The 24,746-nt window shown below is 36.6% G+C and overlaps 1 protein-coding gene across 3 annotated transcripts in view; it reads right to left on the reverse strand.

The window, feature by feature from the left end:
- GPC6 (glypican 6) overlaps positions 1–24,746 on the reverse strand; it is a 1,167,663-nt gene that overhangs the window by 524,089 nt on the left and 618,828 nt on the right. The window lies entirely within an intron of this gene.

A 24,746-nucleotide genomic window follows, 5' to 3' on the forward strand; every position in this document is an offset into this window, starting at 1 on the left:
ACAGAGATCACATGTGGGCAGTGTCCAATTTCAGATCCATATTAACAAAACATCTACTTTTTTCCTGATTATTAAATCTGTATGAGCTCATGGAATAGTAATTAGAAAAGTAATAAAAGGTTATGTAAAAATATAGCTCTCTGATTTTCAAAGTGCTATCATTTCATTGCTACCCATTAGTTAGGAACTGTCACTATAAATATTCTTGGAATGGTTTTCTTGGGGCTTCTCATGTGTATGTTCATTCTAGACCAAAAATGAGGGTGAATTACACATAAGCTTCTTCAAATTACAGACATGGCTGAGTCTATCTGTCTCACACACTACAAACACATACTTTATATAGACACTATATATATATAGACACACATACATAGACACATACTACATATGTGTGTATAATGCATGTACACACTGTACATAAACACACACATATAGACACTATCTAGACACACATATACAGAGGCACATATATTTGTGTCAATGTATAATGTTTACATGCATTATACACACATTGTATATGTGTGTATGTATAGTGTACATCTGTATATATACCGTGTATGTATAGATGATGTGTGTGTGTGCATGTATGTGTGTATGACATATACTAAGCCATCTCTATGCTTCTTGAAAACACACACAATATTTTGTTCATTGACCATTTATATATACACACATGCATACACTATATATATACACTATATACACACACATATACATACCATACACACAAATTATACACACACTATATATATATACACACACTATATACACACACATATATAGTGTGTGTATGACAGATATACTAAGCCATCTTTATACTTCTTGAAAACATACATATTTTGTTCATTGACCATTTATATATGTGTATGTACACATGCACATACACACCATGCACACGCACACAATACACATAATGTATTTTTGTGTGTATATATGTGTATATGTATTGTATATATAGAATATGTGTGTGCATAATGTGTGTGTGTGTATATATATATATATATATATATATATACATAAATGGTTAATGAACAAAGTGTGTATGTTTTCAAGAAGCAACTGATTTTAAATAAATTGTATAAAGACCAAATTCTTAGAGTCTTTCAACTGTTTCAATCCACTGCCTTGAACAGCTGGTGACCAGAGCTGTATTTCTGCAGGGGACTTGATTGAGCAAATCTTTCTCGATGGATTAAGGGCTATGAAGAAGGAGAGTCAGCATATTGTATGGCCAAGGTCTAACTGCCAATTTAAAGGTAATTTCTCCTGAGGTTCAGATGTTAATAGAGATACACAGAATGAATGTGAAACAAAGTAACCTCACCTACGTTTGAAATAAAATGAGAAAAATCTTTGCTGGAAGTTGACTCACAGCACACAACACTACTAAATATAATAACATCAGCATAATTTGCTTTTTTCTGGTTTCTTTTTTAGGTACATTTTGAATAATAAAATACACATAGCAGCAAACATTATGAACATTAAAGTAATAGGGAAGACTGAAAGTGTACTATGCTTATCAAATAGCCACTTCGGCATGCATTTTTTAAAAAAACATTTTAATATGATTTTTGGTTTTTAATGCTTTTAAAAATTATACATTCGTATTTCTACTGATAGGTTCATATCTTAGTTTTTTCTTCCCGTATATCTTTTGAAATGTATTGCTAGTGTTACAGGTTTAAATGAGATAAATTTCATTAGCAGAAAGCATATGCCCTATTAATAATTTTAGATTTCGACACTATTTTATTTTTTTCCAGTCACAAAATAAACTATGGCAAACATAACTTAGTACTCAAGAAATTGAGTCTCCATTATTAGTACTGGAAAAATAAAATTCTAGAAAGCGTGAGAAATTATGTAGCAGAGGAAAGGAGTGAGAAGTTTTTCTCCCAGAAAAATGTAACTTTCTAGACCAAAAAAAAAAAAAAAAAAGTAAAAGTTACAACAAAGCTACATTCACATTTGTAATATGCTAGCTATTCAAGCAGTCTGATACAAATTACCAATGTATATCATGCATAGAAATCATACACATAGATGAACTTAAAGAGCAAAGTGAAACATTGTCCTGATCCCCATTCTAAATTTTCACCTAAGAACTATCCCATGATGGCACCCCTTTAAACAACAACAAAAGGCACTCGATGTAACAACCTATGTGTATCTGTTTTTGACTCAAAATTGGATTCATAAACCCATCAACAAACATTTATTAATTATAGAAACAAGTGATTGAAGGTAGACAAAGCCATGCACAGCTGCCTCAAGACAGCTACTCTGTCTTATTTCTTCTGTGATAGACTATTAAGATAAGAAACTTGTGCATGGTTACATGAAATTACCTGAGGTAAACTTACAGAGTTAAGTACCACGCAGGAGATGTGTAAAGCATCCTGGTGGTTTGGAGAAGAAAGAGATTAGTTCCAGTACAATACAATAATCTACTGTTGGCATGGAAACCATCAGGAACCATGGCAAATATTTGGGGCACAGCCTCTTCTTCAGATGCCTAATTCTATAAGACAGACAGCTAGCATATGTGTAAACACTTTGGGCACTGAAGTGATAACTGGCTTTACTGTAATCATATTGATTTCCACATGCTTTGGTTTCCCTGCAAAAGCTACCTTTTTTTTCCTCCGTAGACTTTTTAAAAAAAATTTAATGATTCCACAGAGTGGAATGTATCTTTATAAATTTCACTGAATTACTGGTTTCTTCAAACCAGTGGGATGTGTGGTTTGTTGATAAAAATAAACTTTTGCAGATCACTCTTAGATAAAAGCAGGAGGCAGAGATCAGTGTTCAGTGTTCAGAGGAATGACTCCACATGGCCATAGCAAACTTTAAGTAGAGACAGAAAAGCAGGCTGTGGCTGTCAAATGGCAAATCTTTCCTCAAGGGGCCAGAAAAAAACGAAACCTTTGACTTCACTGACTGCTTCTGAAAATGCAAGATGAGAACAGATGCTCAACAGAAAATGAAAGTCCTACTCTCTTCCGACAAATTCAGCTTTATAAGTACCACGGACACCCATAATAGTGTAATCTTAGTGATATCTAGTACATGCTATAAATGCTGGAAAGCCTATATTAAAATTCTACTAAAAAGGGCTTTTTGTTTCTTTGATGATAACCACAGCTCCATAAAATACTTGTTTCCTTTCAAAAACTGGTGAGTAATATGGTTATTAGATTGCATTTGTGGAGTACTATAAATGTGTTTCCAACCACATTTAGAATCACTTCTAACACCCTTTGCCAAGTGGAAGGATGCAAAATAATGCCTTAGAAAAAAGCCAGAGGTTATACATGTAAATCGTTTGGGGAAAACCTACACATACCTCCAGGCCTCCTGATTATAGATAGTGGCAACTGACAGGCTGTATTAAAGTGAGGGCTTTGAGAAAGCCATGTTATGAATTAAGAACAACAAGTGAACAGCATGTACATAAATGTTTCATAAGTCATCCAAATCAATGCTAACCCATTCCCCTTATTAGGATCTAGAGATATCAACCATATTTTTTAAAATTAAAAAGTGATAAGTGGTGTACAAGAAAATGAATATCATAATTTATTTGATGTCATTTTAATGGTTTCAATTTACTTTTTCCTTTTTGCTAGTGTCAGGTTCAATTGTGGATGATAAGTCTTGGCTCTTATTGTAAATATATCTTTTGTGCTCAAGATTACTTACAAAATGCTAATCAGGCTTATTTCCTGCTCAGTTCTATTAGTTTAGCCCTTGAAAGCATAGTTCCTAAGATTTAGAGACAGTTTTTGAATAGTCAAGACCTCCCTATGGCACTGGGAAATTAAATTTGGTTTCTTTCCTGCCTTTGCAGAATGCTTATTCCATCAGGAGTAATTTACTCTAATTAGGGACTATGTGTTCTGAAAATATAAGCACTTTTTCAAGGAAAAATTAAATGTTATGCAGTTTTTATGTTCCTGTCAACTTCAGGAAAAAACTTAAAACCAAAAGCATCTGATACAAGAAAGTGCTGTATCTCAGCCTGGGCTCATGGGACATTTCTGGTGTTCAGACAGCAAGGGAGTCTAATTATCAGCCTACATATTTTAGCCACATGATCAGATAATTAAAAAGTGTTTTCCAAGACTAACCTGTCCTCTATATATTGTAGAAGTTAATATTGGTTTTAATCTCCTGGACACTAAGTGACCTTTTGCCCTAGGACATTACCAAGAAGGAATCTCTTTCACCTAAGAGATATGCCAAGAGGCATCATATCTGTAGGAATGAACAATGACCATCAGGCAATGTATATCTTATAGGCCATATTCAGCAGTAATTGAAAATATGCTTCTTTATAATATCCCCTTGTAACATAAAACAAGCTGCATAAAATTGAGCTAACTGGATACTACCTTTTGCTTTATAAATGATTGCACGTTGATCAAACAAAGTGCTCTCGACTTGCAAACACAACTGTCCAAAATCACAAACTATATTTGTTGGCTTCCCTCATCAACCTCACCCATTTAACAGGTTTTGAAATACCTAAAACCAAGAACAGAAAAACAAAAAGGACTTCCTAATATTGATCCATAAAATATGAGACGTTTCAAGGCATTCTTGGTTTTGCTGCTATCAGCAGCTTTACACAGGTCATGTGACTCATGCTATGGTGTGGTCCCCCGGTAGACTGCTGGCCATAAGCCACAACCCGCAATCAGAATGTCCCAAGGCCATTTGGTGGTTAGATGTAGTTATGTTCATTTATGGGCCTATTATATTTTTAGTTTTAGATGGAAAATTGTGCTACTTCTGGCATCAACTGTAATTTTTTCAGTTCTACACAATGAGAAATCCAAACTGATTATTACACCTAGAAGTTATGTCTGGCTTTCTGACCTCATCCTTCATAAATTCAATAAGGTTGTATCATGATTCAGAAATCATGGCATGAAGTCGCCAATTTCCCACAGAGGCTCTTTTGTTACAGTGAAAGATGTATTTAGAGGGATCACTGAAGTGTTGCTATAAGTTGCCCCAAACTGTCTCTTTACTGCTAAGATCAATGCAGCTATCTTCACTGATAAGAGGTATCAGTATCAGTGAGATATTCCAATGCAAATGCCATATAGCACATAAGAGAAAATCATCTCAAATTCAATCATGAATAATTCTAGTGGGTATTATGTCTGTGTTCAGTAACTTTAAGTCTTCAATTTTCTAATCTTCTATTAATTATCCAATAACAATTTTATTAATAACTGTTAAAATTACTTTTTGGATATATACTTAAGTTCCAAAGCTACATGACAATCAGTTGTCATGCTTGAGATCACTCTTGACTATATTTATTCAAGCTAAATTTCATTCATTATTGTTCCCTTTTACTTTGGTGCTCTTCTCATTTTATCGATATGTTAAAAATAAAAATATAATTACACCGCGTCACTCAAATGACTGTTTTTGTAACTAATTTTCAGATTATGCATATATCTTTGTTGTGTTTATCACATTTAAAAATATGACTGCATATTTTTAGACTATCTTACCTATGGTTTCTGATTTCTGGACAGATAATACCATGTCTAAACATTTGGGCTCTTTCACTTTGCAAACATGTATTCTTATTATCATGGAATTAAACAAAAAAAATGAATCATGCATGTGCCATGTGTATGTACACAAAGCTTTCATAGAAAATTAACTTAGAATGTAATTCAATAGTATAAAAAATATTTACATAGTAGGTCCAGTTAGAAGCATGTATTCCACATAAAACAAAATTAAAATCAATCATACAATTTATTCTTCTCAGTTAACAGAATGGACTCAGAAAATCTGAAGTTTGAAAATCAAACCTGCAATATTCCAAAGGTTATTAGCAATATTGTTTTGGGATGAAAAACAATAAAAAAAAAAAAAACAGAAAAAATGACAGATGCTCAGAAAGGCAATGTATGAACATCAAACTGTCTACAAAAGTCATTGCATGCCTATACATCAATGCTAAAAGAGGCTGAAAGTCACATAGACATTATGCAGTAAGGGAGAGGTCAGTTTCAGTTTGAATGGGTAGTGTACTTCACTACTGTTCTACTAGCCATCATTCAGAACAAGAGGTAAAGGAAGAAAGCCTATATAATGCTTCAATACAGCCAAACTTTTCAAGGTCAGAATCATTTTTTTCTTTTCTTTTCTTTTCTTTCTCTCTTTCTTTCTTTCTTTCTTTTTTTAAGCCTGCTATCTCCCAATGGCTTTTATGCTGCAAGACTTAACAGAGTGGGAAACAGCCATTGAGATCTGCACTGGGAATAGCCATTCAGCATCTTTTCTCCAGGAATAACCAAACTATGGCAATCCTACACACACCACCACTGAGTTTTAAAGCTCTCTCTAACTTCCTAGTAGTTTAGCTTGGATTTTGGGGCCTTTTCAACAATATAATTTTGCCATTCTAGCCTTCCAATTATTCCAATCACATCTTTTAAGTCTAAAACAATAGCACATTCTAAAATCCAGAGAGACTTTTATAATAAAATGTGTTGATAATGACAGTTGTGAATATTTTTGCCAATTTAAAACTTTGGCATAACCATAATTTTTATAGTTAAATTCAATACTTTATTCATTGTATAAGAATGCACAGAGAACTATTTCAGTAACATTCCAATTAATGTAACTGTGCAGAGCCTTCTATATGTTCTCATAAATGAAATAAAACATGATGCCTTATCTATATTTTCTCATGACTAAAAGCAAACTGATTATGAAAATACCAACGAGCTTTATCACTGGCATAAATCTCATCTCTCTTCAAGCACATTACATGGGCCACATTGTGTTCTGTTTCGGTTTCCCCTATTTTACTTACTGTTACCTTTCCATGTTTTTTTTCCCCTACTAGTTCAATTAAACACTTTTGTGCTTTTTTCACATCCCTTAAAAGAATCTGATGGTTCTTCATATTTACTGTTATTTCACTCTTTGAAAGATGCTATGCAGGCACAGTGGCCCAAGATTGTAATCTCAGCACTTTGGGAGGCCAAGGCAGGAGTATTGCTAGACTCCAGAAGTTCAAGATCAGCCCTATGTTCAAGGGCAACATAGCAAGACCCTGTTTTTACAAACAAACAAACAAACAAATTAGCCAATTAGCCCAGCATGGTGGCTCCTGCCTGTAGTCTGAGCTACTTGGGAGGATTACTTGAGCCCCAAACTAAGCATGTGCTATGATCATGTCACTGCACTTCAGCCTACACAACAGAGTAAGAACCCATCTCTGAAAAGAAAAAAAAATTCAAATACTGCTACATTACCACTACTATTCTACTATTCCAGTGCCCATATAAGAGAAGTGCTATTGTAGCAATTAATTTGGAGTACATCAGTCATGGATTGACAATTTGCTACATCACACCAATGAAGAAGCTTAAATTAAGCCTACTGCATATCTTACTTGGGAAGGCAGACCTTCATTAAAAACAGCACTAAAAAGAACATTTTCTTTATTACATAGAGTTGGCCAACAACGAACAGGGTACATTGCAGAGACACAGTTTAGGTCTATGTTCCTATTCATAGTGATACTGTTAAGAGTTTAACTGTTTTATTTTTTATTTTTTATTATTTTTTTAAAATTTCCATAGGTTTTTGGGAAACAGCTGGTTTTTGGTTTTTGGTTACATGAATAAGTTCTTTAGTAGCGATTTGTGACGTTTTGGTGCACCCATCACCTGAGCAGTATATATTGAAACCAATTTGTAGACTTTTATCTCTCACCCCTCCCCCCCTTTCCCCCCAAGTCCCCCAAATCCACTGTATCATTCTTATGCCTTTGCATCCTCATAGCTTAGCTCCCACATATCATTGAAAACATATGATGTCTGATTTTCCATTCCTGAGTTACTTCACTCAGAGTAATAGTCTCCAATCCCATCCATGTGGCTATGAATGCCATTAATTCATTCCATAGTAATCCATAGTGTGTTGTGTGTGTTGTGTGTGTGTGTGTCTCTCTGTGTGTGTGTAAGCCTGTGTGTGAAGTCTGTGTGTGTGTGTGTCTGTGTGTGTGTATCTCCACTCATTGATTGATGGGCCTTTGGGTTGATTCCACATTGTTTGCAATTGTGCTGCTATAAACATGCATGTGCAAGTATCTTTTTGGTATAATGACTTCTTTTCCTCTGAGTAGATACCCAGTAGTGGGATTGCTGGATCACGTGGTAGTTCTACTTTCCGTTCTTTAAGGAATCTCCACACTGTTTTCCGTAGCAGCTGTACTAGTTTACATGCCCATCAGTGGAGAAGTGTCCCCTTTTCACTGTATCCATGCCAACATCTATTATTTTTTATTTTTGGTAATGGCCATTCTTGATAATACTTGCCATAATTAAGTATTATCAAGAGTAAGGTGGTATCACATTGTGGTTTTAATGTGCATTTCTCTAATCATTAGTGATGTTGAGCATTTTTTAATATGTTTGTTGGCCATTTGTGTATCTTCTTTTGAGAACTGTCTTTTCATGTCCTTAACCCACCACTTTTTGATGAGATTCTTTGTTTTTTTCTTTAACTATTTCTTAACCATTTTAATCCTTCTTATCATTTTGTCCCTCTTCTAATTTTGGCCCAACTATGATTTTGTCAAATATTTTTTGACTATCAGGTGAGTATGGTTTAGATTCATTGTTTTGTAAATAACTTAGCTCTCTATGAATAACTGAATATCTAAATTCATTACTCAATTATTTATTAATTCAAAATATATTAAGCACAGCATAAAACAAAAACAATCCATATTTTCAATGTTATTGATAAACACATAAAATATATGTAAATATTGAGTGGATGTCCTTTGTTGATTCCCAGCACTAAAGTCTGAGCAACCCACTGCGCCGGCCAAAACAGCGGCGTTAAGATTGATGGTGCTTTTCTCACTCTGCACCAAGAACTGCTGCACCAAGGCAGCGGCAAAACCGCCTTGCCGGCCACAAGAGTCACTCTGGTGACTCTTGGACGTCCACTCAGAAACCCAACAATAAAGACGGTAATTATAAAGACCACAAATGGATAAATTTATAACGAAGGGAAAAAAACAGCCTAAAAAGGCTCGGAATAACCAGGATCAGAATGCCTCTCCCTCAGCAGGGGATCACAGTTCCTCATCAGCAACGGAACAAGGCCTGATGGAGAACGAGTGTGTTCCGTTATCAGAAGCAGGCTTTAAAAGGTGGATGATAAGAAACTTCTGTGAATTAAAAGAACTTGTTCTAACCCAATGCAAAGAAACTAAAAACTTTGAAAAATGGTTTGACGAAATGTTAACAAGAATACACAATTTAGAGAGGAATATAAGTGAATTAATGGAGCTGAAAAACACAACATGAGAACTTCGCAAAGTATGCACAAGTTTTAATAGCCGAATTGATCAAGCAGAAGAAAGGGTATCAGAGGTCAAAGACCAACTCAATGAAATAAAACAAGAAGACAAGATTAGAGAAAAAAGGATAAAAAGGAACGAGCAAAGTCTCCAAGAAATGTGGGACTATGTGAAAAGACCTAATCTACGTTTGATAGGCATACCTGAATGTGACAGAGAGAATCAATCCAAGCTGGAAAATACGCTTCAGGATATTATTCAGGAAAACTTTCTCAACCTAGCAAGGCAGGACAATATTCAACTACAGGTAATACAGAGAACATCACAAAGATATTCCTCAAGAAGAGCAACCTCAAGGCACATAATCGCCAGGTTCACCAGGGTTGAAAAGAAAGAGAAAATACTGAGAGCCGCCAGAGAGAAAGGTCAGGTTACCCACAAAGGGAAGCCTATCAGACTCACAGCAGATCTCTCAGCAAAAACCCTATAAGCCAGAAGAGAGTGGGGGCCAATATTCAACAACCTTAAAGAAAAGAACTTTCAACCCAGAATTTTACATCCAGCCAAACTAAGCTTCATAAGCGAAGGAAAAATAAAATCCTCTGTGAACAAGCAAGCACTCAGAGATTTCATCACCACCAGGCCTGCTTTACAAGAGCTTTTGAAAGAACCACTACATATAGAAAGGAACAACCAGTATGTGCCTTTCTAAAAAATACCAAAAAGTAAAGAGCATCAATATAACAAAGAATTTACATCAACTAATGGGCAAAACAGCCAGCTAACATTAAATGCCAGTATTAAACTCACATATATTATTAATTCTAAATTTAAATCGACTAAATTTCCCAATCCAAAGATGCAGAGAGGCAAAAGAAAAAAAAAAAAAAGCCAAGACCCATCAGTATGCTGCATCCAGACCCATCTCACATGCAAGGATACACAAGGACTCAAAACAAAGGGATGGAGAAAGATTTACCAACCAAATGGAGAGTAAAAATAAATAAATAAATAGAAAGCAGGAGTTGCAATTTTTGCTGATAAAATAGACTTTAAAGCAACAAAGATCAAAAGAAGCAAAGAAGGATATTACATAATGATAAAAGGATCAAGGTAACAAGAAGCGCTAAAGATCCTAAATATATACGTACCCAGTACAGGAATATCCAGATATATAAGACTTATAAAGAGACTTATACTCCCACACCATAATAGTGGGAGGCTTCAACTTCAATATTAGACAGATCAATGAGATAGAAAGTTAACAATGATATCCAGGATTTGAACTCAGATCTGGAACAAGTAGACTTAATTAAGATTTATAGAACTCTCCACTTTAAATACACAAAATATACACTCTTATCACATCACACCTAGTTACAGGTTTAAATGAAACATTGGTTGGCTGCTTCTTAGTTATTTTCTTCCCTCATTTTTTTATGTCTCTATTATTAAGCACAATTATAGGCATATCCATTTTTAGACTGCATTCTAGCCTGGGCAATAAAGCAACACCCCTGTTCTCTCTCCCTCTTTCTCTTTCTCCCTCTCCTTCATTCTTTTTTTTTAAAAATTATTTCTTTTTCTTTCTCTCTTTCTTCTAATATATATATATATATATATATATATATATATATATGTAAATATTGATAAAGCATAGACTAAACTTAAATTGTTACATATAAAATCTGTAACAAAAGACATTAGAGTTTTTTGTTAGACTGAAGTATTTGTTCATGGCTATATATTTGGCATATGGCACATACTCAATAAATGTTTTTCATGTAAGGAAAGGTGCAGCTAAATTAATCATGTAGTTATTGTAGTTATAAGCATCATTCCCAGTAGGGATCATTAAAAAATTTTTGAAATGGAAGTGACATCTCAACTGGACCTTGACACATGAAATAATTCTAAGGAGAGCTGTTTCTTCTTTTCCCCACAGAATTTTATTTTTAATCTCAATCACAGCAATTGTCTTACTATATTTTAACTTACCTCTTTATATGTCCCTTGTTTTACAGAATATGTAGAATGCAAGTTTATCAATTGTTGTTCATCTTATTAAATCTTTGTATCCTTACCATAACGCATTTCTTCAAAACATAGATAATTGGTCTAGTCATGTTTTAAGTAAACCATCTTGGAGCTTTCCTTATCTTTATAAGCTCTTGTCCTTCAAAGAAAAGCATTACAATATTTACTTCATAACTTTACTAAAGATTTCACATTCAAATTTGGTGCATTCCTTGAGGATTTTTAGAGATTTATTTATATTTGTCCCAGAAACAAAACTATAATTTTACATGATATTTTAAAGTGATTGTCTTATTAACATGCTCTCAAAATTTTCACCCAGAAGGAAGTTATTGAAATGTCATTTACAATATGGTTGGATTTTGGAAGATATTTATTTAAAACATCCATCCATACATACCGATACATTTATGGTACTTCAGTGTTCAATGCTAAATGAACTTGAACAACACTTGCCATAGGGTTATCTAATACAACTATCAATAAGGACTGCATTTTGTATGTTAGAGTTAAAACATCGATGTGAAACTGTATAAGAGCTTATGTGTGTGTTAAGCTTATGTGTCTGGAATATTTTGCTACTTTCCATACCTTATCATCCATGCATATATTCTATGATCTTACTTCATTTGTTTGGGGCTTCAAAGAATTTAGAGGTGGGCAAGGGAAGCGGGTTAATGAACGCCTATTCCGTCAGGCTAAATGTTAGATGCTGGGCATTTAGAGATTAAAAAGTCCTTGAAGAGCTTATAGCCTAATGAGGAAAACAGATAGATAAACAGACAATTACACTACAGCCCAATAACCATGTTGGCAGAGTGTAAATTAATAGAGCCATTTTGCAGGGCAATTTGGTGATGCAAAAGCTGTAAAAACTTGCATATCCTTTGATTCAGCAAGTTTCCTTCTAGACATCCAGCCGTTTATCTCTGGGATCTTCGTTTCCTTGATCCACTCGTTCTACAATTTTACTACTGATCATGCATTATTTTTGCTAGCAGACAAAAAGTTGTCAGGTCTAGAAACTGAGAAGTGCATCTTGAACAAAGAGGACCAGAATGACAGAAGATGAAGTTGCAGTAAGATCAGGAATTTTATAAAATCCTCTGGGGAATTTGGATTTTATTTAAGGAAATAAGAGAAAAAAGAAAATATGAGCGATTCAAGGTCCTTGGGTGGAGTGGGGGGGAACTCTGGTAAGATATGACATAATAATATAAGGGACATTTCCTAGAAGTTTGCTTATCCTGTGGTAGATGACTGAAAATATAAATTACAGACTGAAGTCTCACTCTCAGTGAGTCTGTCCAAGGCTACCTCCTTTATGAGGTTTATGGTAATTCACTGTAGGTGGCCAGAAATAACTGGTTTACCTGCCAGTTTAGCCAATCACTGAGTTTAGTTTAAGACAGAACAAGGCTTTCATTTCTATTTCATATTTTTTATAATCTAAATCTGTTTTTATAAGTTTAAATACAGATTTTTAAAAAAAACACTCTGTTTGAAACTGGGGTGGTATTTACATAACTATGCATTTGTCGAAACCCATAGAATGTCACGTCACACAAAATGATCTCTAATGTACACAAATTTTTGAAATATCAACCAGGATACCAAGGGATCCTAGAATAGGACAAAATCTCACATATAAATCCAACAGTGTTACCAACGTATGACATAAGCAATCTGAAGGGATTGGGAGATCATTTAAGAAGCTTTGGAAAACTGGCCAGGTATGGTGGCTCACATCTTTACTCCCAGCACTTTGGGAGCCTGAGGGCTGGATTGTTTGAGCCAGCCTGGGCAACATGGAGAAACCCCATCTCTCCACAAAATACAAAAATTAGCTGGATGTGGTGGGGCGTGCCTGTAATCCCAGCTACCTCGGAGGCTGAGGTCCGTTGGGACCAGAAGATCAAGGCTGCAGTGAGTTGAGATTGTGCCACTGCACTCCAGCCTGGGTGACAGAGTGAGACCCTGGCAAATAAATAAATAAATAAATAAATAACCATGAAAGACAAGAAAGAAGACAAGAAAAGAAAGAAGGAGGGAGGGAGAGGAAAGTAAGAGAAAAAGAAACTTTGGAAAACAGTGTTTTGATAGACCTGTAAGGCTAAAGACAAAATAACTGTACCTAAGGACCATATTCTAGTTGGTAAATTTGTTTCTCACTGAGGCACAAGTTAACAATTCTGAAATTACATTGTATGTGTCCTAGGGTTGAACAGATAAGATAATAAATGGCAGGTCATGGAAGCCAGGTTTCTCCTTGTCAGAGAAAGTTACAAAGTTACAAATCAGCACGGCATTGAGGCTAGAATGAACACTAGGATATTGGATTAGAGTCAGACAGTATGAACTCATGTTTACTTTAATATGTTAAGCTATATGCTTATACAAACATATAGTTTGTATATTAATGGATGAATACAAAGATGATTGCAAGTATTATATATGCATGGGTGAGTAAACACTCACACATTTCCTAGCTCTGTCCACTGAGAGGGCCTAGCGGCAGTGACACCCCATTAGCAATGAATACACCCAGAGCCCAGATCTTGACTGCAAGTAATCATTCTTCACTAAAACGAACCAAGGCTGCTTGGGAAAATGTCAAGCCTAGTCTTTAGTCCTATGTTGGACCTAAATTATATTATGCCATTTAAATGTGGACAATTAGCCTCCAATATAATTCAGGTGTTTCTTACCAACAAACACCTAGACAGCATGTGCTAGGAAGCAGGGAAAGATACTACTCATTATGTCTGCAAGTCTTTTTACCACAATTCTTTTGTCCATTATTAATTGCAAGCACCTATCACTGCAAAAAAATAATTACACTTAAATTGCTTTCTAGGGTCCTGTCAATGACTTAAATAAAATCCCGGGAAATGAAAATCCAAAGGGAAAAAAGAGACAGGCCTTCTCACCAGTGCACCCCATACCAGCTCTACTCACATTCTATTTCCACCATCAAGGTAAGAAATGAACTTGCCTCACCATTAGATTAAATCCAAAAGATCGTTCCGGGATTCTGAAGGTTGTGGCTGATAAGCAAAGAGCAGCAAAATAGCAGGGAAAGATGCTGGGCTTGTTATACCCAGAACTGACAAGAATCTGGGGTTAGAGAGTCTTGGATTTTTATGTTGCTGACCTCTTCCTTTTTGAATTCTTTCCTTTTTAAGCTTGAAGGATACACATAATTTTCATCTTTCTTACTTTTTTGACTACTCTTCTGGCTCCCATTTTTGAGAATCTCTTATTACTTGTCAGCTCTGCAGGTGCTTTCCTGTTTCTACTTCTTTCTCTCCTTTAGACACTGTTTTCACTTTTCCTACCTTTTGCTCTTCTAAATATATCTTTTATTTTATTTTATTTTATTTTTTTTGAGACAGAGTCTCGCTCCTTTGCCAGGCACCAGGCTAGAGTGCAACCTCCACCTCCTGGGTTCAAGCAATTCTCCAGTCTCAGCCTCCCAAGTAGCTGGGACTACAGGCATGCACCACCATGCCCAGCTAATTTTTGTATTTTTAGTAGAGATGGGGTTTCACCATGTTGGCCTAAATATATCTTTACCCAAAATTGTAACCCTGCCTCTCTTGGTCGATTTATGCTGATAGAACAAAATACTACAGACAGAAATTTATAAACAATAGAAAATTATTTCACACAGTTCTAGGGGCTGGGCAGTCTAAGTTCAAAACACCTCTAGGTTCAGTGTCTGATGAGGGTCCCAGTCTCTGCTTGCAACATGATGTTTTGAAGGCTCTGTCCTCACGTGGCACAAGAGTCTAAAGGGTAGGCCCAGCATGGTGGCTCACGCTTGTAATCCCAGCACTTTGGGAGGTTGAAGCGCATGGATCACTTGAGGTCAGGAGTTTGAGACCAGCCTGGTCAACATAGTGAAACCCCATCTCTACCAAAAATACAAAATTAGCCGGGTGTGATGATGTACGTCTGTAATCCCAATTACTCAGAAAGCTGAGGCAGGAGAATCGCTTGAACCTGGGAGGTGGAGGTTGTTACCGTAAGCCAAGATTGTGCCACTGCACTCCAGCCTCCAGACAGAGTGAGACTCTGCCTCAGGAAGGGGGAAAAAAAAGAGCCCTAAGGGTAAGAGAGAGTGAACAGTGTGTTCTCACTTGGTGGAAGAGCAGAAGACCTGCAGAGACTGAATTCATTCCCTCAGCCATGATCTCATCCATGAGGGTGGAGCCGTCATGGCCTAATTACCTTCTAAAGGCCCCACATTTTAATACTATTATACTTAGGGTCAAGTTTCAACATGAATTTCAGAGGGGACATAAACATTCTTTTTTTTTTTTTTTTTTTTTTTTTTTGAGACGGAGTTTCGCTCTTGTTACCCAGGCTGGAGTGCAATGGCGCGATCTCGGCTCACTGCAACCTCCGCCTCCCGGGTTCAGGCAATTCTCTTGCCTCAGCCTCCTGAGCAGCTGGGATTACAGGCACGCACCACCATGCCCAGCTAATTTTTTGCACCTTTAGTAGAGACGGGGTTTCACCATGTTGACCAGGATGGTCTCGATCTCTCGACCTCGTGATCCACCCGCCTCGGCCTCCCAAAGTGCTGGGATTACAGGCTTGAGCCACCGCGCCCGGCCGGGACATAAACATTCTAACTATAGTACTGCCCTCTTTTCTCCTATCTCCCCATACCTCTTGCTAAACTCATATAAGCCAAAGCTCTCACAATCACCACTTGTTTAAAAAGACAAATAACAACTTATTTTTTTCAGCCTCAGTGTGAGAGAAGATAAACTCACATTTTCATCTGCCTACTAGATAACTTTAAAATTTACTGTTTTTAAAACCAAATTTACAATGTTTTCTCTGACACCAGCTGTACCTTCTAACTTTTCTATTTATTAATGCTATCCCAGGTCTTCAAGTCACCCAGAATCATTTATGAGTATCAACACCCCATGCCATTCTGTCTCTACCAATGTAATCAATTACAAGGATTCTCTCACATAAGACTAAGTAAAAGAAAGGGCGTTTATTACCTCCACTATCATAAATCCTAAATATACAACTCTTCTAACAAAATTAGAACTCCTAGTGATTACATAAAATGGATCTTTACCTTTGAAATACTGATTGTTATGAACCATTAAAGGGAAACTTGATTAAGCTAGCATCCGTTGATTTATACAGACTAATGGATTGGATTCCTTAACACAGACTTAGGGATTTACAAGTCTATCATACACTAACTTATGAAGCTAAAAATAACATAATATCTGTGTAAACTTCACAACGTCTTTGAAATAGGAATGTGAAAGAGAAACACACTTGATATGTATGTGAGATTACTACTCACTTGTGTTGTGTATTAGATTTTTAAAGCGCTGAATTTTAAATGCCTAAAAATTTTTAAAGAGGTAATTAAAAAATATTTGCAGTGCATTTATAAACAACGCCCCCAAAATACCCATGGATAACAACTTACATTCTAGGTACATGCTTTTCCCTTTGGGATTCAATTCACTAATCCTAGGAATTTTTCAGATCATGTTATGAGAGTTAACTATAAAATAGGCAATATCCATATGTAGTAGTAAAACAAACTCTTCTTCCTCTAATTAAAAGTGTCAAACAGCAATTTTAAGTGCTAATAGTATATTCAATTTTAATTTTTCAATAATATATTCAATTCAATATATTTAATACTTAATTTTAAGTGCTAATAATATATTCAATCCATAGCCATTTTACTTAGTTGATATAGTTCTACTACATATGGAATCAAGTTTATAAAGTGTTATATTCCCTCAGGAAGATACACCCATTCCTACAATTTGTCATACTGAGGATAGGATGTTGTTACCTTCACCTTAACTACAGAGTTTCTGGCAAGGTCCCAATATACCAACAGTTTAGACTTTGTTGGAAACAATCACCAGCTGGGAGGAATGTATCTTGAGTGTTTGGAGATGTGTAACCTGAGTTCTGGAAGCTTAACCACCTGGGCAATGTATCCAGGATAAACTTCTGAAAATCATGGGCCATATTAAACGAGTCCTTCATTTTGCATCTGGTATAAGAGGAAAATGTTTGCTAGTTTTGGCTTTTAAAAATCTCTTAAAAATAAAAAAAGAGAGAAGGAAAATTTCTTTCTGGATAATTCTAGAAGAAAGAATCCCCCCCCTTTTTTTTAAGACAAGAAAGGAAATAAATTGGTTGGGCTAAAACGAAACAAGTGTTTTAAAATTACCTTTGAGCAACTATCAGATTCTAACGCAATGTAAGAATATTAAAATTTTTTTTAGATATGTAAGAGAAATAAGTATCAACTCATTCTGAAACCCTCATTTTCACACAACAAAAAGTCATTTGTGTCCTCTATAATCTAGACCATATTTCTTTCACACAGAGAAACCAGGTCATGGAACAGTGATGAGTGTGCTTATCACAAAAATGTTACCTTCAAGTTTTAATTTTTTAGTAGGCTATTTTCTGTAGCTTTATTATTTAATATAAGTAAAGTATTATTTGACTTCGAGTTCCTTAAGACAAAAGTTCAGGTTTTTTTCTAAGTTCAGATATCAAGTCCATAGTCATTTTTGTGTGTGTGCAATATCACGGCTTTCCTAAAAATTAACAATATCATGAATCCTTCATTCCTTAGTTTGAAGCACTGCACGAAAAGAGTGCAAATAGGCAGTTTTTAAAAACTTACAAATATCATACCTATGCCTAGTGTCATTCTTACCAATTCCAGCTGAGGCAAGCTGTTTGTTTGATTTCTAAGGGCGGCACTTGCATGCTGACTCTTATCACTGGCTGGGTCCAACTACTGGTCAGCTCTTGCTTCTGGCATGTTAATACTGCAGACTGGCTTTGGTGCTAAATTCATTTTAATTAAATGCCCGAGCCTTGTTAGAAAGATGTCATTAATTTTGACACCAGCCTTCCTCACAAGACCCATTCAGTACTGCCATTGAATCCCTGTCTGGGAAAGGAACTGGCCCCCTGTTCCCTGAAGCTTGTCTCTTTCTCCATGATGGTTCCTCTGGTGAGTTTCCCAAATGGCCTCATTACCGGCAGGAGGCAGATGATTAGCTTGACTATCTCTCCCATGCCATATGAATCATTTATTGGGCACCTGCCAGGTGTCACATAATGAGCTAAATGCTTTCTTTCTATATTATATCATTCATGCTTCAGATATTTACAAAAAGACGAGGCACTTCTCTCAGAACAAAAACCCAGTATCAAATAAGAAAGACACATTCCCTTTCCTCAGGGACCTGACACATCTTAGTTTTGTGCATGGTATGGATGGGAACAAAAGCAGGTGGGCTGGTAGAGAGTACTGATTACAATTTTACACACCTCTGGATTATTTGAATGGATCCCATGTTATATTGCTTTTATAACTGAGACAAGAGAAAGTTCTTTTTTAAAAATGGTAATAAGAAGATTGTGGCGGTTATCATGATCAAACCTAATTGCAACACCCAAGTGAAAACTTCTGTTGAGATTCTTCTGAGAAGAGTCATCTAAAGCAAAGCCCTATTTGGGGGATAAATAAAAGTTGAATTGGGTGTTGAAAAGAGAAAAATAAGAAAAGTAGATGTCAGGTCAGGATAGCTTTGCCAGTAGTCTTGGGAAACAAAATAGAAACTGAGGCCCCATATGTAAGTATCTCTGAATACTTTAGGTGCCTTCACCAAAGTAGAAATGTCTGCTTTATTCTGATGTACTTTAAAATCTTTAGCATGGAAAAAAGCACAACACTATTAATCAATTTATCAACTAACTCATTTATTCATTCTCTCTCTCTCTGTCTCTCTTGAGAACTTACTATAGTCTATATTATGCAAGAGATGCAGTGGTAACACACACCTAAATCTCTTCCCTCCTAGACTTGTGAGTGTCAGGGTAGAGGGGAGTGAAGTACATTAAAACAAGCACAAAATTATATGTGATGATTTAGATAATGGCAAATTCTAAGGAGAAAATAAAATGGTAGAGGAGATGTAACTTAGGATAAGGTCATGTGAGAGGATGCCACTGAGACGATCTGAGAACACCAGGTACTAGGAGATATGAAGGAGGAGAAGTGGGCTGTTCCAGGTAGGAATAACAGCAGGACAAGAGCTTGTGTCAGAACAAGTTTAGGGTGCCCACGGGACCCACAGAAGCAGAGTCTATCTAGTTGGACAAACAGAGTCACTACTGATCAGGATATAGAGTTAGGTGGGCTCAGTGAGGTAGGACCTGGTATGCCCTGGTAAGAAGTATGTATTCCTTTCTATTTGCAATGAGAAGCCCTGGGATAAAGTGACATGACCTGACGCTAACTTTGAAATCTGACTGCTACACTATTCACAATAGCAAAGACACAGAATCAACCTAAATGTTCATCAATGGCATAGTGGATAAAGAAAATGTGGTATATAAACAACATGGAAGGCTATGCAGCCATAAAAAAAGAACAAGATCATGTCCTTTGCAGGCACATAGCTGGAGGCCATTATCCTCAGCAAACTAACGAGAAACAGAAAACCAAATATTGCATGTTCTCACTTATAAGTGGGAACTAAATGATGAAAACACATGAACACCAAGAAGAATAACAAAGGAAACTGCTTGAGGGTAGCAGATTGGTGGAGGGAGAGGATCAGGAAAAATAACTAATGGGTACTAGGCTTAGTACCTGGGTGACGAAATCATCTGTACAACACGACCCGTGACATGAATTTACCTTATGGAACTAACCTGCACATGTACTCCTGGACTAATAATAAAAGTTATTTAAAAATATGGCTGCTAGACAATGCATTGCCAAGAGCAAGAAAGGCTGCAGGGAGACCAGGTAGGAGGCTCCACTGTAGAATCCAGGCAAGACATAATGGTGGCTGAGAGTAGGGTGGAGCAGTGGAGATGGGAATGCTCACACTGAGGACAGACTCGGAAGGCAGATGTATCAGAATGTGCACAATGAAAGAAAGAGGAGTCAAGGGTGTCTCTGAGTTCTTTTGTATTAACGCTTCATGGTTGATGGGATGATTGAGGTAGGAACTGGTATCATGAAAGGAAGATATCTGAAAAGATTTCAGATAGAGACTCTGCCTTAAAATAATATGCTGTGGGCTGGGCACGGTGGCTCAAGCCTGTAATCCCAGCACTTTGGGAGGCCGAGGCGGGTGGATCACAAGGTCGAGAGATCGAGACCATCCTGGTCAACATGGTGAAACCCCGTCTCTACTAAAAATACAAAAAATTAGCTGGGCATGGTGGTGCGTGCCTGTAATCCCAGCTACTCAGGAGGCTGGGGCAGGAGAATTGCTTGAACCCAGGAGGCGGAGGTTGCGGTGAGCCGAGATCGCGCCATTGCACTCCAGCCTGGGTAACAAGAGCGAAACTTGGTCTCAAAAAAAAAATAATAATAATAATAATATGCTGTATTCATTATGCTAATGAAATACTGACAGATTTTTTTTTTTTTAATCTCAAGTTCCAGATTGGTCTGCATCAAGGTCTCACAACTGTGACACTATTGACAGGTGGCACCAGACAATTATTTGTCACAGGGGTGGCTTGTGCACAGTAGGATGCTTTGTAGCATCTTTGGCCTCTACACAAATGATGCCAATAGCACCCTTCCGGTTGATTTTGCAGAAGTGAGTAAGTTGAGGATCCTGAGATGGGGACATTATCTGGGATTACATGAGTGGGCCCAATGTAATCAGAAGAATGCTTGAATGATGGAAGCTTCTGGCAGAGATGGAAGAAAGAGGCAGGAGCCAAGGATTGCTGATGTCCTCCCGCAGCTGGATGGAGCCAAGTAACGGATTGTCCCTTAGAGCCTCCAGAAAGAAACGCAGCACTGAGAACATGTTGATTTTAGCCCAGTAAGGCCCATTTTGTACTTCTGACCTCCACAACTGTAATAGGATAAATCTGTGTTGTTTTAAGCCACATTTGCAGCAATTTGTTACAGGAGTTATAGAAATGGATGCATTGGTTTATGAGAATATAGGTTACAGAGTAAACTGTTCTTTACTGTAAAGTTGCTATTCTTGATTATAAAAACAGATCCTTTTGAGTATTCGTTGTATCACAGTTTGACACATACTAAGAAGCTATGAAAAACCCATTTGGGTGTTTCTGTTAATAAGTGCTTTTTTACCAGCAAATTTTAACTTCCAAATGGCATTCTGTTCTCACATACCTTCAAAACATCTTCAGGAAGCATCAGGGTACTATTGAAATTTCCTCAATGACAAATAATCTCTTTTGATATTTCGAAAAGGCTTTTATGTAATGTCAGAAATTTGAAAACCAGCATTGAGCACTTCTATTTGATTCAAAGATCATAAATTTGAATACATGAATTCATATAAATTAGCAATCAGTCTGAAAACTTGTTTTATTTATTTCTTTTATGCCTCTCATCTAGAAAAATAGAAACTACATTAATCAAAAAATAAATGCAGTGAAAATGAAATGCAAAAATCTTCATTAATACACTGGGGGTAAAATTTCAAGTGAATGAGTTAAAAAAAAAAAAAGTCTAACGTTTGAATCTCCATCACCATAATTTTGTGTTTTTGCTTTCCTTCACTCAAACTGATTCTCATTTAGAAATTCAGAGGATATTTCACTTCCTTTTAATGGTAAAGATGACTTACAATACAAATAAGTAAAACCAGTAGTCTGTACAAGGGTAAAATACTGTAAACTTGTAAACTCTTCTTGAACTAAAAAGTTGAACTCACTGAAGATGTGCAATAACACCTGACTTCTAATCTGTTTTGATATATGAGGGGCTTTAGAAGAAAGGCAAAATGTGTCTGACACCAAAATGTACTCTAGAGTGAAGTGTTATTATGAAAACCCAGTGCACTGTTTAGTCTGGTGTCATGCAAAGACTTTGGAAAAAGACGATGAACACAGATCAAACAGGTTATTTTAGGGACAACTGATTATCATCCTCTATGAAGTCATTACAGTTTAATAAACTCAAACTATGATATTTTGATCTGGGTTTTACTACCTTAAAGAGCTACAAGAAGTATATAATTAACAGGCTAAGATCAAAGCTAGGAACCTTACAAATAATATCTTATTTAATCCTCACAACACCCCCTTGAGATAGGTGGTTAGTAATCCCACTCTGTAGTTGAAAAACCTGGAGCTCCGAGTATTTAAACAGCGTGCCCAAGGTCAGGCAAATTGTAAGTGACAAAGTCAGCATTCAGAAAGATGCAGACAGACTCTGTCTCATGCTAGAGCATGGGTCGTCTGCTATACCTTATGTATCCTCCTATTCCCTGCCTCTTCCTCATTTTACAGGCATCGTGTACCATGGCTAAAGGATTAGTGATGTCATATAAAACATAACCTCAAAGTAGCTGTGAAAATTGTCTTTAACTGTCCTGCTTTCACTTAGGAAAAAATGAATAGCTGAACTAAAGATTTTAAAATATCGAAGTAAGTCAAAGTAAGTCACCATAGAGGCCATGCGTGGTGGCTCACACCTACAATCCTGGCACTTTGGGAGGTGAAGGCAGGAAGATCAATTGAGCCCTGGAATTCAAAACAAGCCTAGGCAACATGGCAAGACCCTGTCTCTACACAAATAAAATTAGTTGGGCATGGTGGTGTGTGCCTGCAGTCCCACCTACTCCAGAGGCTCAGGTGAGAGGATCACCTGAGCCCAGGAAATTTGAGGCTTCAGTGACCCATGATTGCATCACTGCACTCCAGTCTGGGTGACAGAGTGAGATTGATTTAAAAAAAAAATCAACATAGAGATTCCATTAAAAAAGTACATGGATAGTCTAATTTTAAACATGTTAACACTTAATAACATAATTAATTTGTAGTTACAATATTTTTATTTAACAATTCTAGATGTTTAAAATGTAGCTACAAAATCCTCGATGGGACTTCCATAGACATTAGAGACTAATTGATCTTTCCTTGAATTGTGCTGGCTACTATGACTTGCTTCTGATGAATAAAACATGGCAGAACTGATGCTACATGTTTTCTAGAGCTGGGTTAGAAAAGGTGGTAGAGTTTCTGCCTAGCTTTCATTTGGGTGCCCTGGGAACCAGGCACCACCCACTAAGGAAATACAGGCCACATGCTGGTCTTACGGCCAACAGACTCACCAAAGACGCAGGCAGCCACCAGCATCACCACCCAGTTGGGTGAGTGGCTGAGCCTCAGACAACTCCAACTCCCTGCTCTTGAGCTGCACCAGGTAAAGATACCCAGTGAAGCAGAACCCGGTAATCCCTGTGAGCTCTGCTCAAATGGAAGAGTCATGAAAAAGATAGACATTGTTTTAGTATTAATTTGCTAAGGCTGCCATAACAAAATGCTACAGACTGCGTAGCCTTTAACAACAGAAATTTGTTTCTCCAAAATTTTGGCGGCTAGATGTTCAAGATCAAGCTGTCAGCAGAGTTGGATTCATTTTGAGGCCTCTCAGTTTAGCTTGTAGATTATCATCTACTCCATGTAGACTCACACCATTCTGTCTCTCTCTCTCTCTCTCCCCCTCTCTCTCTGTGTGTGTATGTGTCCTAATCTCTTCTTATAAAGATACCAGTCATATTTCATATTGCATTAGGGTTAATACCTCCATTTTAGTTATCTCTTTGAAGGCCCTCTCTCCCAATATAGTCACATCCTGAGATGCTAGAGTGAGGGCTTCCAAATATGAATTTTGGGGTTACACAATTCAGCCCTTAACAGTAAGTTTTTGGGGTACCTTGTTATGAAGCAATATATAACTAGAAAAACAATCAGACTATTTTATCATAAAAACCAGCCAAATTTATATTCTCCAGTGTATTTATGTAGGAAATATACTAACGTCAGTATAGCACAAGGCAACTGTGGTTGGAAAAACAGTGGTAGAACTTTGTATTTGTAGTAGTGGCATGAATCCTAATAACAAATAACAGCAAGAAGAATGATGAGAGCCTTCATGTATCAAGACATGTCTATGAGCTATACTACTTGCTAAGTACTTGGCAGACAAGATCTCATTTAATTCTTACGACAATGTAACAATAAAGTAGCATCATATTTGGGTTATAGTCAAGACAACTTGAGGCTATGTGAAAATAGAAGGAAGAAGATACAATGAAGATAGTGGTGTCCTAAAACCTTAGAAAGTCAGGATGCTTCACTTGGGAGGAAGTTCAGAATTAAAATTCTGAATCTTCCAAACACTTTTATCTTGAGAAACATCATATAAGTGACTTGCCTAAAGTCAAGTAAGACTCAGGTGAGGCTGAGATCAAAGTCGCCATCTCCTGCCTCAGGTTACTCTGTTCCTTCCATTGCAATT

Source organism: Saimiri boliviensis, chromosome 16, assembly GCF_048565385.1.
Source record: "Saimiri boliviensis isolate mSaiBol1 chromosome 16, mSaiBol1.pri, whole genome shotgun sequence".
NCBI lineage: Eukaryota > Metazoa > Chordata > Mammalia > Primates > Cebidae > Saimiri > Saimiri boliviensis.